The sequence below is a fragment of the Danio rerio genome, chromosome 7 (assembly GCF_052040795.2).
Source record: "Danio rerio strain M-AB ecotype USA chromosome 7, GRCz13ab, whole genome shotgun sequence".
In the NCBI taxonomy this organism is placed as follows: domain Eukaryota; kingdom Metazoa; phylum Chordata; class Actinopteri; order Cypriniformes; family Danionidae; genus Danio; species Danio rerio.
Genome location: NC_141027.1, coordinates 59,557,501 through 59,571,486, shown reverse-complemented (window position 1 = coordinate 59,571,486; position 13,986 = coordinate 59,557,501). Strand labels below are relative to the sequence as shown.

Genomic DNA, 13,986 nt, shown 5'->3' with positions numbered 1-13,986 from the left:
GTGTGTGATGAAGGGGCAGCACAGGTGTTAAGCACTGATCTGTGTGCAGACACACATTCCTGCAACACATTAGCCATTCAGAACAGCCATAATCATTTGAGCGCAAAAGTGCATGCTCATGATAATGCATTCATGATTATTTTCATATATTTGATTTATTACTTTACAAAATACCCCTAGAATGAGAAGGTACTTATTAAGCAAACACACACAAACACACACAAAATAATCAAATGGAGTAGATATGAAAGTCCTTAGAGACCATGAGTTATTATATTTTTATTTCTTGTTTTCTTGTGACATATTAAATGTTGTTTTCCTGTGATCATAACTTCAACTATTGAAATGTCCTCACCAATAATTGAATTTACTTCAAATAAATAAATTGCGCTGTCAATGTTAACCTGAACATGCAAAAAAGGTTCAATCAAATTCTCTACTGGTGTGATGCTTGAGTTTCCCCCACTTTACTGGTCTGTTATAGCAGACTGATACAGTCTGTGAATAATATGCCCCGAAAACTGCAGAGCTGCATGTCCAATTTCAGTTAAAACAATTTGTCAGAAAAAATACAGCCTGTGCTCCATCTTTTATTGATACTGATTAATAATACATTTATTAATACTAAATTAACAGAAGTGTACAATAATAAACATTATTCTACACTATCAGGCCAGCTTATTGAAAGTTTAGATTTTTTTTTTTTTTTTTTTTGAAAAAGTGAACCTTTTCGCAGTTATCGCCAGATTTTTTATTTAATTGTGGGGTATAAAAATAGCATTTTAATGACATTTTACGAACTAATTTTTGTTGGATTATCTTGTCGGATGCTTATCATAACCACACATTTTGTCAAATTGCTTACAGTACTGTTTTGATAATTTTATTTTAAGTGTTAATTTATAAATGTGCTTTACTTTTTTTAAACTGTAACTTTTATATTAGTTTTATAAATAATGACAACGCTGAATAAAGAAATGATACTTATTTTTAAGATGCTAATTTATTATCATCTATCATTACATGTTTTTAACAAACTGGCCAGTTTCCACAGTCAGAATTTGTCAACTTCAATAATCAGAAAAATTCTAATCTAATAATAATAATTATAATATTCCAACCTTTGGTCTTGTGAACCACCCGAACCCCCCTTGGCTACCAGCCTGACTATTTATTTTAACTTAATAAATTGTATGAAGAGAGGATTTAATAATAATATATTTTAATAGCAGTTAAATAATTAATAGCATAATATATATATATATATATATATATATATATATATATATATATATATATATATATATATATATATATATATATATATATAGGGCTTGACATTAACTTTTTTGATCACCAGCCACTGTGGCTAGTAGATTTCCAACAGCACTAGCCACTCGCCAATTTCACTAGCCACACTTTTCTTGTTAGGAAAATATATTTTGCTTAAATTTGCTAAATTAATTGATTTAGATGTTGTGTTATGTCCACATGCCTTCTCATTCATTTAACTTCTTGTGTATTGTGTATTAACTTGCTCAGTGTGCATGAGCAAATGGGTTGTGTCACAATACAATCAGTTTTTATTTCACGACTTTTTAGGGCTCAAAATTAAGGACTTTATCTCTGACCACACTAAATAATTATTTCTTAGCCACATTTTTTAATTTGTAAAAACAAGGAAAATATAGTTTTATAGGTGCACTTTTTAGTTCAACAAAACTTCTCTTTAAAAAAACATTACATTTAAAAAAAGTATTATTGTCCTGTATCTAAAATATGCACAGTAATCTGTCCTGGCTAAAAGTGCCAGATCACCATAACTACACATAAACGGGGAGTAATCTCCTATTAAAGCAACGTTATTGTAAAAAAATGATAATTAAACCATATTAACAAAATTAACTAAGCAAAAGAAAGCATGTGAAACACACCGTGCACACAGGTAATGTTAGGCCTGTTAATAATCTCTTCTATGAATAATTCAAATGAAAGCAGTGACCGCTGCTGCTTACAAAAGAATGTGTTTTTTTTTTTTTAAATCTTGAGCTCTTGAAAGCAGCAGGACTGTGGGTGCAGGATCATCGCTATTTGTCCAGTCTATTTCAAAGGGAACCAACCGCACCTGTTGCACTTCCTCTAGGCATGGTTGCTTTGCGCAAGTAAACGCGAGTTATCATCCTCTCATTCTATATTTACCATTCTTTTGCTCATGCGAACAGTTATTTTTGTCAGTCGTGCTGCTTTTCGATTCTAATATCACATTTGCTAGAATATTAGGTCATGCTTATTGTTGAACCCTGCTTTTAAGAACTACAATTTAAAAATGATTTCCAAACAGCCAAGTGGCTAGTGGAGATGTCTGCCTAACCCGCCAGAGCTAAAATCTACCCGCATTTGGCAAGTTGGCAGGTGTTAATGTAAAGCCCTATATATAAATGTTTTTTTACTTACCAATCAGGTATCAATAGAACTGTTTTAGGTAAAACGTTAATTTACTGGGAATTATTTTCAGATATTGCAAACTGAAGAATGTTGAAAAAGATGATTTAGTTGGTTCAGCACGATACCCAATGCACACAGCTTCTCACTCTACAGCAATCTCTTAAAGTACACCTATTTCCCCCCTTTTTTAAGATTTAATATAAGTGTTTTGTGTTTACAGAATGTGTCTGTTTCAGCTCAGAATACCCATCAGATTATTTATTGTACCTTTCAGAGATTTGAACTTTTCAGCTCTGAGCATCTTGTAGCTGTTTTTGTTGCCTGTGCCTTTAATGCTAGTTCTCGCTGCCCACCGTTCCCACGTGCCTGTCAGAGTGTGCTTCAATCTCCACCTTAGGTGCGTCAGATAAACAGCACAGTGACAGAAATGAAGGAAGTTAATGAGTCGATGAGAACAATGAGTCACACATAATGTTGTTGCAAAGTTCATGCACACACACACAGTGGACACGCACTCTCACACACACACACACACACACACACACACACACACACACACACACACACACACACACACACACACACACACACACACAAACACTCACCGCATACGTTTAACTTTGCACTGTTTTTGCAAGCAAATGTGACAGGATGCATGTTAATGTACACCACTGTATGGATATCTGTTATGTTAATGTAAATTAAAAAAAAACCTGATTTAATGTCCACAAACCAGGATTGAAGCATCTTCTTTTATAATTGTACTGACATGTGGCTGTGGTGACAAAGTAAAGCTGAAGTAAAACGCTGTAATTAATTACAAACATGCATTTTTTTTAAAAATGTGTCAAACTTGTAAAACTCATTCTTGATCACATTTGATGATGACTGATGATCAAAGACAGCTCAACAGATCTTTTATTTCTGGTTGCTTTGTGCACATCCTGTCTTGTTGGTATGATTTTACACGTTACTGTGGAGACATGTTAATACGCGGCTGTTGCTCAATTTGGTGGGTGGGGAAACCACACTCTTACGTCACGTTGCGGTGGGCCTCAAAATATGAGGGATTTGGATCCTATTTTAACGTCAGGAAATAGAAATAAAAAATGTATTTGTTGACTTTATATGACCCCAATGACTGTGCACACACTATACCCAACACAAAGTTCTGTCCAACAGCTTACAAAAGATGATTTTCATTATACGTGCCCTTTAAGTCGTCATGTGCCTGCAACTAGCAGATCTTGCCAGCCAGTGGCAGGTTAGTGTGGGTCATTTCAAATAAGCCTAAAGCCATATGCTCAGGCACAAAAAACACAGACAAATACTAAATACAGCATGACACAGATGGCAGAACCCTTACAATTATAGAGGCAGTTGCTTTTGACTTTTCTTGCAAACTACTGTACAAATGCTGTAAATCAAAAGTCAAGAACCTGATTTATATACTGTGATTAATAAATCAACTGAAAAATGTACTTTAGTAATAGAAGATGTTGCTACCATTATGAGGACAGTAGTGCACAGAAAAATAATAACTTCCATGTTCTGTCAATCACTCTACATGTGTACTGCCCATTCCAGAAGGCCAGGAATTTGAGCAATCACACTTTTCATTCTAACCAGAGTTTGGGGGTAAAATGATTGGACAGACACTAATCAGACTGCTTAGTGAGAGTAGACCCTATTACTTGGGTTGGGTACCGAAACCCGGTGCCATTATAGCATGGTACCTTGGTAACCGGTATGTACCGGATCAAGTCAGCGTTTGAATTTCGGTGCTGCGGCAAGGACGTAAGAAGCATCAAAGGGTGCATAAAAGGCACACATAGGCGTCACACTATAACTAAACATTTAATTCTAAACAACTTTGAGGAATACGGACAGGTGATATCAGGCGATTGTTATTGTTGATTAAAGAGCGGGCGCACGCAACGCGCGCAATACAGCGCATTCAGCCTGGTTTTTGGTAAGCAAAGGTGACACTTCAAATCAACACGCATGATCGCATTCATCAAATTTGCTTAAACTAAGCATTCTAAAGCGTATTTTAGCAAGCAAGGATTTTGACACAGCAACTCTCTTTATAAAAGTTTACATTTACATTTAGTCATTTAGCAGACGCTTTTATCCAAAGCGACTTACAAATGAAGTTTGTGTGAACTTCACGTCAAATGAAAAGTTGCGTGTAAAGGAGAAACATGTCAAACTTAATGACACATTTGAGGGCTCAAAGGCAGAGGAATGCCTCTCCCGAGTGCTTTAGGTGTCACGTGCAATCCCTTCCTCGGGCACTCGCTCCCTCTGTGCGCGCATCAGTTCCCTGCATTTGTCAGAAGTTGACGCCCAAATTGGCACAGGTAATAAAAAGATTAAACTTTAGTCATGTTCATGTTGTGAAACACTATCAAAATGTCCACTGTTGATGATATTAGACTTCTGTTTTCAATAGCAATTTTACCACTTTTAATATAGGAAGTCCTCGCAGAGGCTTTTATGAATCAGAAATCGAGTGTACATAGTTTTACGTTAGGAAGTGTCATTTAAACACTTAATCGGTTAACAACGAAAGTTAAAATAATTAGTCAAATTATTTTGTAACTGATTTGTTGTGTATGTAAAAAAAATATACAGTATATATTTCTTAAGAAGGCTAATAATACTGACCTTAATTATTATTTAAATTAAAAACTGCTTTTATTCACGAAATTAACAATAAGAAATATGACTTATTATGACTCCAAAATAATTTTCAGAAAATTTCAGAAACATTATTTTAAATGAATGGGAAGGCAAAATAAATTGACTACAACTGTAGGCCTATCTGTTAAAGTTTACAGGTGCAACAATGTGCCTTGATGTACTTGAATGTCAGAAATGTGTTCTCATACACCAGTATAAAATTACTTGTCAAATAAATGAACAAGGAAGATTATTTTCAGTTTAGGTTATTTAATTATCTTGTTTATGAAGACTGCAGAGTGATGCATAAAAAACTACTTTTAATTTTTTAAGTATTTTGTGATATATATATATATATATATATATATATACGTTAAAATGTGCTCCTAAAAGTACGTGGCCCCTGCCCGCTCCTCACAGGTTAATAGTGAGTTAATGTAATTCTAAAATGCAAATCTTAAATTCATGATAACCAACAAATGACCAAAGGAAATGTATTAATGTAATTCAAATATAAAAAATATGAATTGATGTTTACTTTTAAGTTTAATTATATTGTTCTATTAAAATTATTTTAATAAAAAAGATTTCATCAAATAAAAAAATAAAATATTACATATTAATAAAATAATACAAATAAAAAAATTTTGTAGAGACATCCACCATAATTTTGTGGTCAAAAAGTCAGGCACCGGTATCGTTTTAAAAGTATTGAGTTAGCACCGGTATCGAAAAAACCTAAATGATACCCAACCCTATATGACTAAAGTACTATTATATCAATTTAGTTACCTTTCCATTGACTGGTAATCAATTTACAATTCTCAGTAATCAATAGTTATTTAAGCTGATGTAAAAATAAGAACAAAGGCCATAGTGCACCAGGCCAAAGCAATTTATCATCTTCTTTTTGCACAAACAAGTCTAAAGTCTAAACTTTATGGCAAAGACAGAGCCTAACAAAGTAGTCTTAAGCATTCTTAAGTATTCTTTCATGCATTAATGTCAAGTAGTAGAGCCCATGTTTCACACGCAACAGTATTGGCAGTATGGCCAAAAGATGATCATGATCAATAATTACCAGTAAATTTTGCATACATATTTATTTCAAGTTTAAAGGCAAATTTTTATAACATTACCATGTCAACCAAATTCCTATTTGAACCTTATTTCCATGTTAAAATGTGATGACTATGAAAATTAGATGAAAAAAGTATACTGAATATAAATACACAAATGCTAATACTTAAACACATATTTAATTAATATTTAATACACATCTACAACAATAATAATTATAACAATAAATATAATATTCACAATAATATATAATAATTATAACATCTACAACAATAATGATTATATATATGTATATATATATATATATATATATATATATATATATATATATATATATATATATATATATATATATATATATATGTATATATATATATATATATATATATATATATATGTATATATATATATATATATATATATATATATATATATATATATGTATATATATATATATATATATATATATATATATATATATATATATATATATATGTGTGTGTGTGTGTGTGTGTGTGTGTGCCTATGCCTAAAGTCATTCCACATAAATCTGCAGATTTTTAACAAAATTCTGCGCAGAATAACTTGTATTTAATGTTTACAATGAAAATCCAATAATATGTCTACTAAAAGACAGAAAATATTACTTTACGAACTATATTGTAAATAAATCATATGAAAATTTTCATATTAGTCAATAATATTACTGAAATCATTTAAAAAACTGAATAAATATAAATTTACACACATTTACACAAGTAAATAAACAGAATAAATGATGGGCAAAAAATCTGCGGAATTCTGTGCGTACAGATTCTGTGTGGGCCTGCAAATAACCTATTGTATAAGTAGCAGGGCATTAAATTACTCACTGTTTATTTCTTTGCATTTTAACTTTGTAAACTTTAAAATCTCATGTTTTGTCTGATTTTTTTTAGTCTGATTTTGTGAACCAACTAACATCAGTGCATTCGCTCCCCTTATTTTCCCCTTCTCTGTTGGTCACGCCCACTCCTCCCTTCTGCTACCTTAGACTTTTTTGTAAAAAGTCTAAGTTGGACTTGAACTGAAAGAGGGGGGTTTCATGACCCTTTAAACACAGTGACAATAGAGAGACCTTGTTGCAGTATCAGAACAAATCTGTGGTGACATCTCTATATTTCTCCATATAAGGGCAAACCGTAATTAAACCTGCCCTCTCTTACAAATACACAGGGTGTAAGAGTTGAAATATTGCAAATATTTTGATATCTTTGACAATTCAAAACATGAGCTAAAAACAGAGACTGGTGACTTAACAACCCAGCAGGTGGGAATGCGGGAAAAACTAGTTCCTGCTGCATTTGCATCTGAGTCTGCTGAAACTCGGCTTCATCCACCCCATCTCACATATGGTCATTTCAATGTTTGAATGTTCTAGATTAACCAAACTGACTTTAACTATCATGTTTGATATCATTTGAAATGTCTCAGTGCGATTGGTACAATGGTCTCATTCTCTCAGAAATAGACATAATCAAAACAATAAATATATAACTTCAGGCGTCTTTTGAACCACTGTGAAGGGTGTGACTTTTCCACTAAGTGTGAATGCCTTTTGTTATTCACACCCCCTTCCTTGAGGGAATTCTTGGATTATTTAAGGTAAGGTTTGAGAAAGTCTCAGGGCGATTCTGCCTAACCAGATCAGCCCATAACATGGTTTGCTCCATGTTATGTATATTTCAAAGTCAGGAATGCATCTTTTTCATCTTGGATTTGTCTTTGATAATTTGATGTTTTGTATTGATCGTTTATGAATTAACTGATTGAATTTGGCATAATACATTTACCTGACTAATAAATTGTTATGTTTTGAATTATTCAAACAGAGTTCGTGTTGTTATCTTTAGTAGATTGTGGTAATTTCATAGCACCACAAGCCCCTGTTCAGGTTAGTAGCAGACTAGAACACGGTAGACGGAGCATTGCGGCACGCTATACGATGTCTCTAGAGCTCCGACTAACAAATTGGCATTTATTCATGTATACTTAGGCTGTAAAAGGATATCTAAGGGGATAGTCTTTCACCCGATAAACTTATAATACTATTTAGATAGTATAGTGATTATTCAAAGTTACTAATAGTTTAAGTACGACTGGTCTGCTTAATTCTATAGTAATGATCAATATATGACTAAATAGCTCTGTTTGATTTAGGAGGTAGCAGACCTATGGGGACCACATAAAAAATATCTGAGTAAGTAGGGTTCTGCCTTTTTAGGATAGCTGTCAATCGCCACTGTTTAGTGACCAAGACTGACATGCTTGTGCTTAAGAAATTGTATACTCGGCCGGTACAAGATTCAGGATGTTATAGGAATCCCAATGAACGAGAATAACATAAAATGATGAACCGAAGAGAATATTCAATCATAATCTAAATTAATGTGAACGGAAACAAAATAACCTTCTCAATGTTTTATAATTGGAGTCAGATAAAACAAGGATAAATATATTAATATTCTAAACCACCTCATACTAAAATTGGAGTCAAATATGAGTTAAGTTTAATATAAATCAACATTGTGCACTGGAAAGACCGAACATGCAGTGAACCTTCATCCACCATTGGATACCGTCATTGGACCAACTGGCTGGACCCTACACAGGTTAATACACTGGATGAAACTAAAAATCCTGAGAAAATCATAGATAGTAGTATCACTAGTAGTAGAGCGTGATTAGCTGGTTCAACTTTGTTTGATTAGAGTTGGAGCTAAACTCTCCAGGACACCGACCCTCCAGGACCGAGTTTGGACAACCCTGGTCTAGCCCCTTATTTATCAGGAGGTCGCAACAGCAAAATGAACCACCAACTATCATATGTTTTTAAGCAGCAGATTCCCTTCCAGCCACAACGCAGTACTGGGATACACCCATACACTCTCATTTTGTTTACCCAATTTACCCATATTGCATGTCTTTGTACTGAGGGGGAAACCAGGAGGAAATTTACACAAACACAGGGAGAACATGCAAACTCAGAACAAAAACTCCACAGAAATGGCAGCATGAACTCAAACCAGCAACCTTCTTCCATTGAGGTGACAGTCTTAACACCACGACACCATGCCTCCCTAAATAATTTCATGAATTTTTAAAATAATAAATTTAATAAATATTCCTTCAAAAACTTTGACCTCAGCGCTTACTCTTAAACTAAATGTATAATAACTAGTTTCTTATATTTATGATCGCTGATAATATAATTGATTTAACTAAAGACAATTTTACGTTACCAATGCTCATTTTGCAAAGTAAACAAATGAATTGCAAAAAAATGTGCTGAATCCAAATTCATTCACTTTGTCATGAGGCCAATAAAAAACTGACCTTGCTATTCTGCAATAAATATATCACCATACACATCTCTTAAACTGATTTTGATACTAGATTTATTTTTAACTGAATTTAGACTTATTTCAAACTACGAATTAAAACATAATTTTAAACATATCTTGACTTGTGAAATAATGCTGCAATAATCACCCCTGTAGAAAACATTTTGCTAAACAAAGCTTTGCAGAATATGAATGCTAAATCATTTTCCCCCAGTAGGTGGCGCATACAAATCAATAATGACAGACTGTTGACCTTATTCATCTCATACAAGCAGGCCGCAGCCATTCCAATCTCTTTGGCACAAGACATCCAGTTTCATTCACTTCCATTTATTTTTTAGATGTTAAAAACAGCTTGTGAGGCTGCTTGATTTTGCAAGCTATTTTATTATCATATTATTCTGCTTTGTTTGTATAGTCATGGACACACTTGTTTGTAGAGCAAGTAGTTTGACCGTTTTCAGCCGTTTATTATTTCTAGGCACTTCTACCATAGGCAACTGAATTAGAAGTTCTAAAACAGTCGCAAAAATTAGCACACTACCACATTTTAGAATAAGGTCAATTGTATAGTTTTGAATGGGGAAAAGTGTAAGGTCAATATGACAAAAGAAGCCTGTCCTTTTAGTACAGGAGCCAAACATCAGCTGACAATTTTCAGGAGAGGGGCTTGAACCAGGCGTGATTTTACAACAGTTTCCACATATGTTGTTAACCCTCTGGAGTCAGCAAATGCACTGGAATCTGAGAGAATACTTGTTTCACAGACATGAGAAATATATCCACATAACAACTACAATTCAAAACAAATTCTCTCTGGTTTTGTCATTTGTATGAAATTAACTTGAGCATCAGTCAATCCTGTCAAAAGCATGTAATATGACATAGCAAATACTCAAAACTTGAAATCAAAGTGGCCACTGTCATTTTAGGAGGAGATTTGCCACCAAGACCAAGTTGTGAATTACTTTAGAAGAGCAGCAAGATGGGAAGAGGCATTATTCATAGGATGATCATTTTAAATGGCCATAAAGGCAGGCGGTTTGTGTCGTGATCTTTGTGACCCATTGAGTGCGCATGTGCATTAGGTTGGGTAACCTAAAAAATTGCAGATTTTATGTGATTCAAATGTTTAAAAACAAAACTTAACAGACACTTAAGAGACAGCTGCTGTTTAATTTTATTGGTGATTCCAAATATGAAGATTAACCGTAAGCTTGGCAAACAAGTTTCGGAGAAACTGAGGTTTCCCCATTCAAACAGAATGCCCGAGCATACTAGCCGAGAGGCGTTTCAAAGATGGCCGCAGAGTGAAAAGATTTGCTATAAAGGGACTTTGGTAATGATCACCAGTGAAGAATGTTGAACAGTAAACAGCACTGTTTTACAATCCAAATGCAACCAAATAATTTACACATTTGATTAAATGGAGTACAAGTATACTAAATTAAGCCCATTTATGGAAAAAAATTAAGTTTAACCTTATCTTCTCTTGTTGATCTGATTATACGCATGACTACCGGGACATGTTACGCAGCTGTCAATCAACTAGGTTGGCGGGGGGACGGCACTCCTACGCCAAGTTGCAGTCGGTCTGAAAACCTCTCCAATTGGTCCACCGTTTTTATGTTGTTAAATTAAAAAAATTGTGTTTAAACAAAAAAAAAATGTGTTTATATCACCCCAATATGACCACCTATACACTACACCTACACATATTTCTGTCCAAACAGCTTGAAAAGTAGATTTTTCACCATAGGTGCCCTTTAATAAAAAAATATGAATAAAGAAATAACACGCTTTCACATTACTTTCCTTAAAAATTTGCATTGAAAATTGAACTACTTGCACCCCAACACTGCAAATAAGATAAACATATTTTCTGTTATATTTTTTCAGTTTTGTAATGTAAAACTTCAAATGATTGCCTAAACAAGATTACTACACTACACTACTACGTTACAATGAAACTACCAAAATAAGGGATTTCATTTGATGCTGAAAAAAAGTTAAACCAGATTAATATTATAATATTCCTCTCTCATAATACTCATGTCATTTTATACCTTACTAATGTCCTTGACCAGCAAATCAGAAAAGTCCTCTGTAGAGCTGCAAAATATATTGTTTCAGCATCAATATCCCAATGTGTTCATCCACAACAGTCACATCGCAAAGGTATGCAATGTCCGGTGTAAATTATAGTTGACCAGGATTGTATTTAATCACTGTATTTATATGGACTTTATACGATTTATGCAAAAAAAAAAGAAAAAGAAAAAACATTTCTTAATAATAATTTTTGTCTTTTTTCTAGTCCAAATATCTACATTTTATTGCAAAAACGAAATTATTTCACTTACCCCACTGACAGATAATCACCTTAAAACAAGCAAAATCTCTTCATTTTTTTCTTATTTCTCTGACAGTGAAAATTAACCAATATTTTTACTTGGTCAAAGTTTTGGATTAGAATCAAGACAAAAAGTAAGAAAACCCTTTTTTGCATTGTTATTAAATTTCTGTACCTGAATACTGTTCATAAAGCCGTCAAATAGTGTTATTGAACAATCTTCTGAAATGGTATTCAAATTGCAATATTTATTGCAGAAAAATAAAATATTGCGCTATCAGATTTTTTCAAAATCGTGCAGCCCTAGTCTGCTGGACAGCACTTTTAGTTTTGTTTTCAGAGCTGCTGGAGTCAAATTGTGTTAAAAACAAAAGCACTTACCAAAACAAAGTGCAGAGCAACAGTTTAACAATTCCCTTTTTGTGCAATAGGGGGACTTTAAATTTGATTAATAAACTTACAATAACTAGGGGTTAATGTTAATCATCAACAATAAACTACCTTCCTTACATCAGTTACATGTTTTCAGCTTTAAAATATTTCTGTCTGAGTGGGCCAGCTTTCAATCAGAGTGGGCCAGTGCCACCCTGGCCCTAACAGTATGTAGCCTCACCACTGCTCTACAGGAGATGTTAGACACAACACATCTACTTTACAGTATTTTCATGTTATCTTTGTTGTTTGTCCTAGAACTATGCTTTTTGATGTCAGTATTTGACACTTGTACGCTTGTGCAGAATAAAAAAATTATTGTCACAGTACAATTGTAATCCTGTTTTACTCACTCTTGCATGTGTAACATAATGTTAGTAATGTATTACTTATTCTAATATGTTAGACCAGTTATTCTGCATGATATTCAGCTGTCACACTGTGAGATTATTTTCAGCATGTAAAGAACCGTCATCATGTGCACAAGTATATTTTTAGTCATGAACTACCAGTGCTATTGTTCACAGGGTTCCTTGTATTTGGCTATTTAATTGTAGAAAATAAGCTATAAACTTTACACAACCTTAATGTGCTACTAATATGAGTAAAACTTCAACAGTGGCAGCAATAAAGATCATTATGCTCAATTTGAAAGTCCGCTGCTGCATGGGGGTAAAGATTTGTAGCTGTGGCTGTGCTCATAATTTGCTTACTTCCATATCACAAAGACGTTTCAGATAGCGACAGACAGGAAGTGAATAATGAATTAATCACAAGCCATTGCTCCAGCAAAATGTTTTTGATCCAGTACAGCTTTGACCGAAGGCATATGACTTATATCAATGTCATAAGAATGACAAAAATATGTGCCTTGCATATTCAGTTAGAGAGAAAATAAACAGAGCCTTTTGTGGTTATGCATCTGTGTCTGTGCTGTAGCATTTTCCATTGCACATGGACAATCAACAGTGGAAATTGTAGACACAGTTAGCCATGCATGTGTACAATATGAGATACACTTTGTTGTTGTTAGATATCACACTTCAAGTCTGTGTTTGTGTAGTCACAAAAACAGACAGCATGCAGTCAGCTGAAATGTAAAGATGTGTTGTGGCACATGTGTCTGATGGACTCGTGACCATCTCATGTCATGACGCAATAAAGGAAGAAATAGAACAGTCACTGCTTCTTACTATTTAAGAAACTATTTTAATATTGTTAATGTTATATATAGTTAATGAAGTATAATTGTTATAAAATAAACAACAATAATTTCAATCCTCATTCCACTATCATTTTCTATATGATATATGAATGTTTCTGTCCAGGCCTCTAAATGTATATACTCTCGGCTATGGTGTTGTGTGTCTAATATATACAGTGGTCAACATTTGATTTGGATCATAACCTTTCATCAACCCATAGGACAATTTTGAAAGTCAATTTACAATATCAGAAAAATTGGGTCACATTTGAAGTCAAATGGCTGTCAAGTGTTTTTGTTTGTTTTTACTAGTATCACAACTATAAACACCAATTATAAATAAAATGTTAATAACTCAAAACTAACATTTGTAAGGATACTTCGAGAAAATATGCTATATGCTA

The 13,986-nt window shown here is 33.5% G+C and overlaps 1 protein-coding gene and 1 long non-coding RNA gene across 2 annotated transcripts in view; one reads left to right on the top strand and one right to left on the bottom strand.

The window, feature by feature from the left end:
• The window catches only part of dok1b (docking protein 1b), a 31,850-nt gene that overhangs the window by 17,248 nt on the left and 616 nt on the right, over positions 1–13,986 (bottom strand). The window lies entirely within an intron of this gene.
• LOC147843218 (uncharacterized) lies at positions 6,792–13,912 on the top strand. Its single transcript, XR_015496340.1, has 3 exons — positions 6,792–7,426; positions 8,862–11,757; positions 12,152–13,912. It is a non-coding gene; the product is annotated as an uncharacterized LOC147843218 (long non-coding RNA).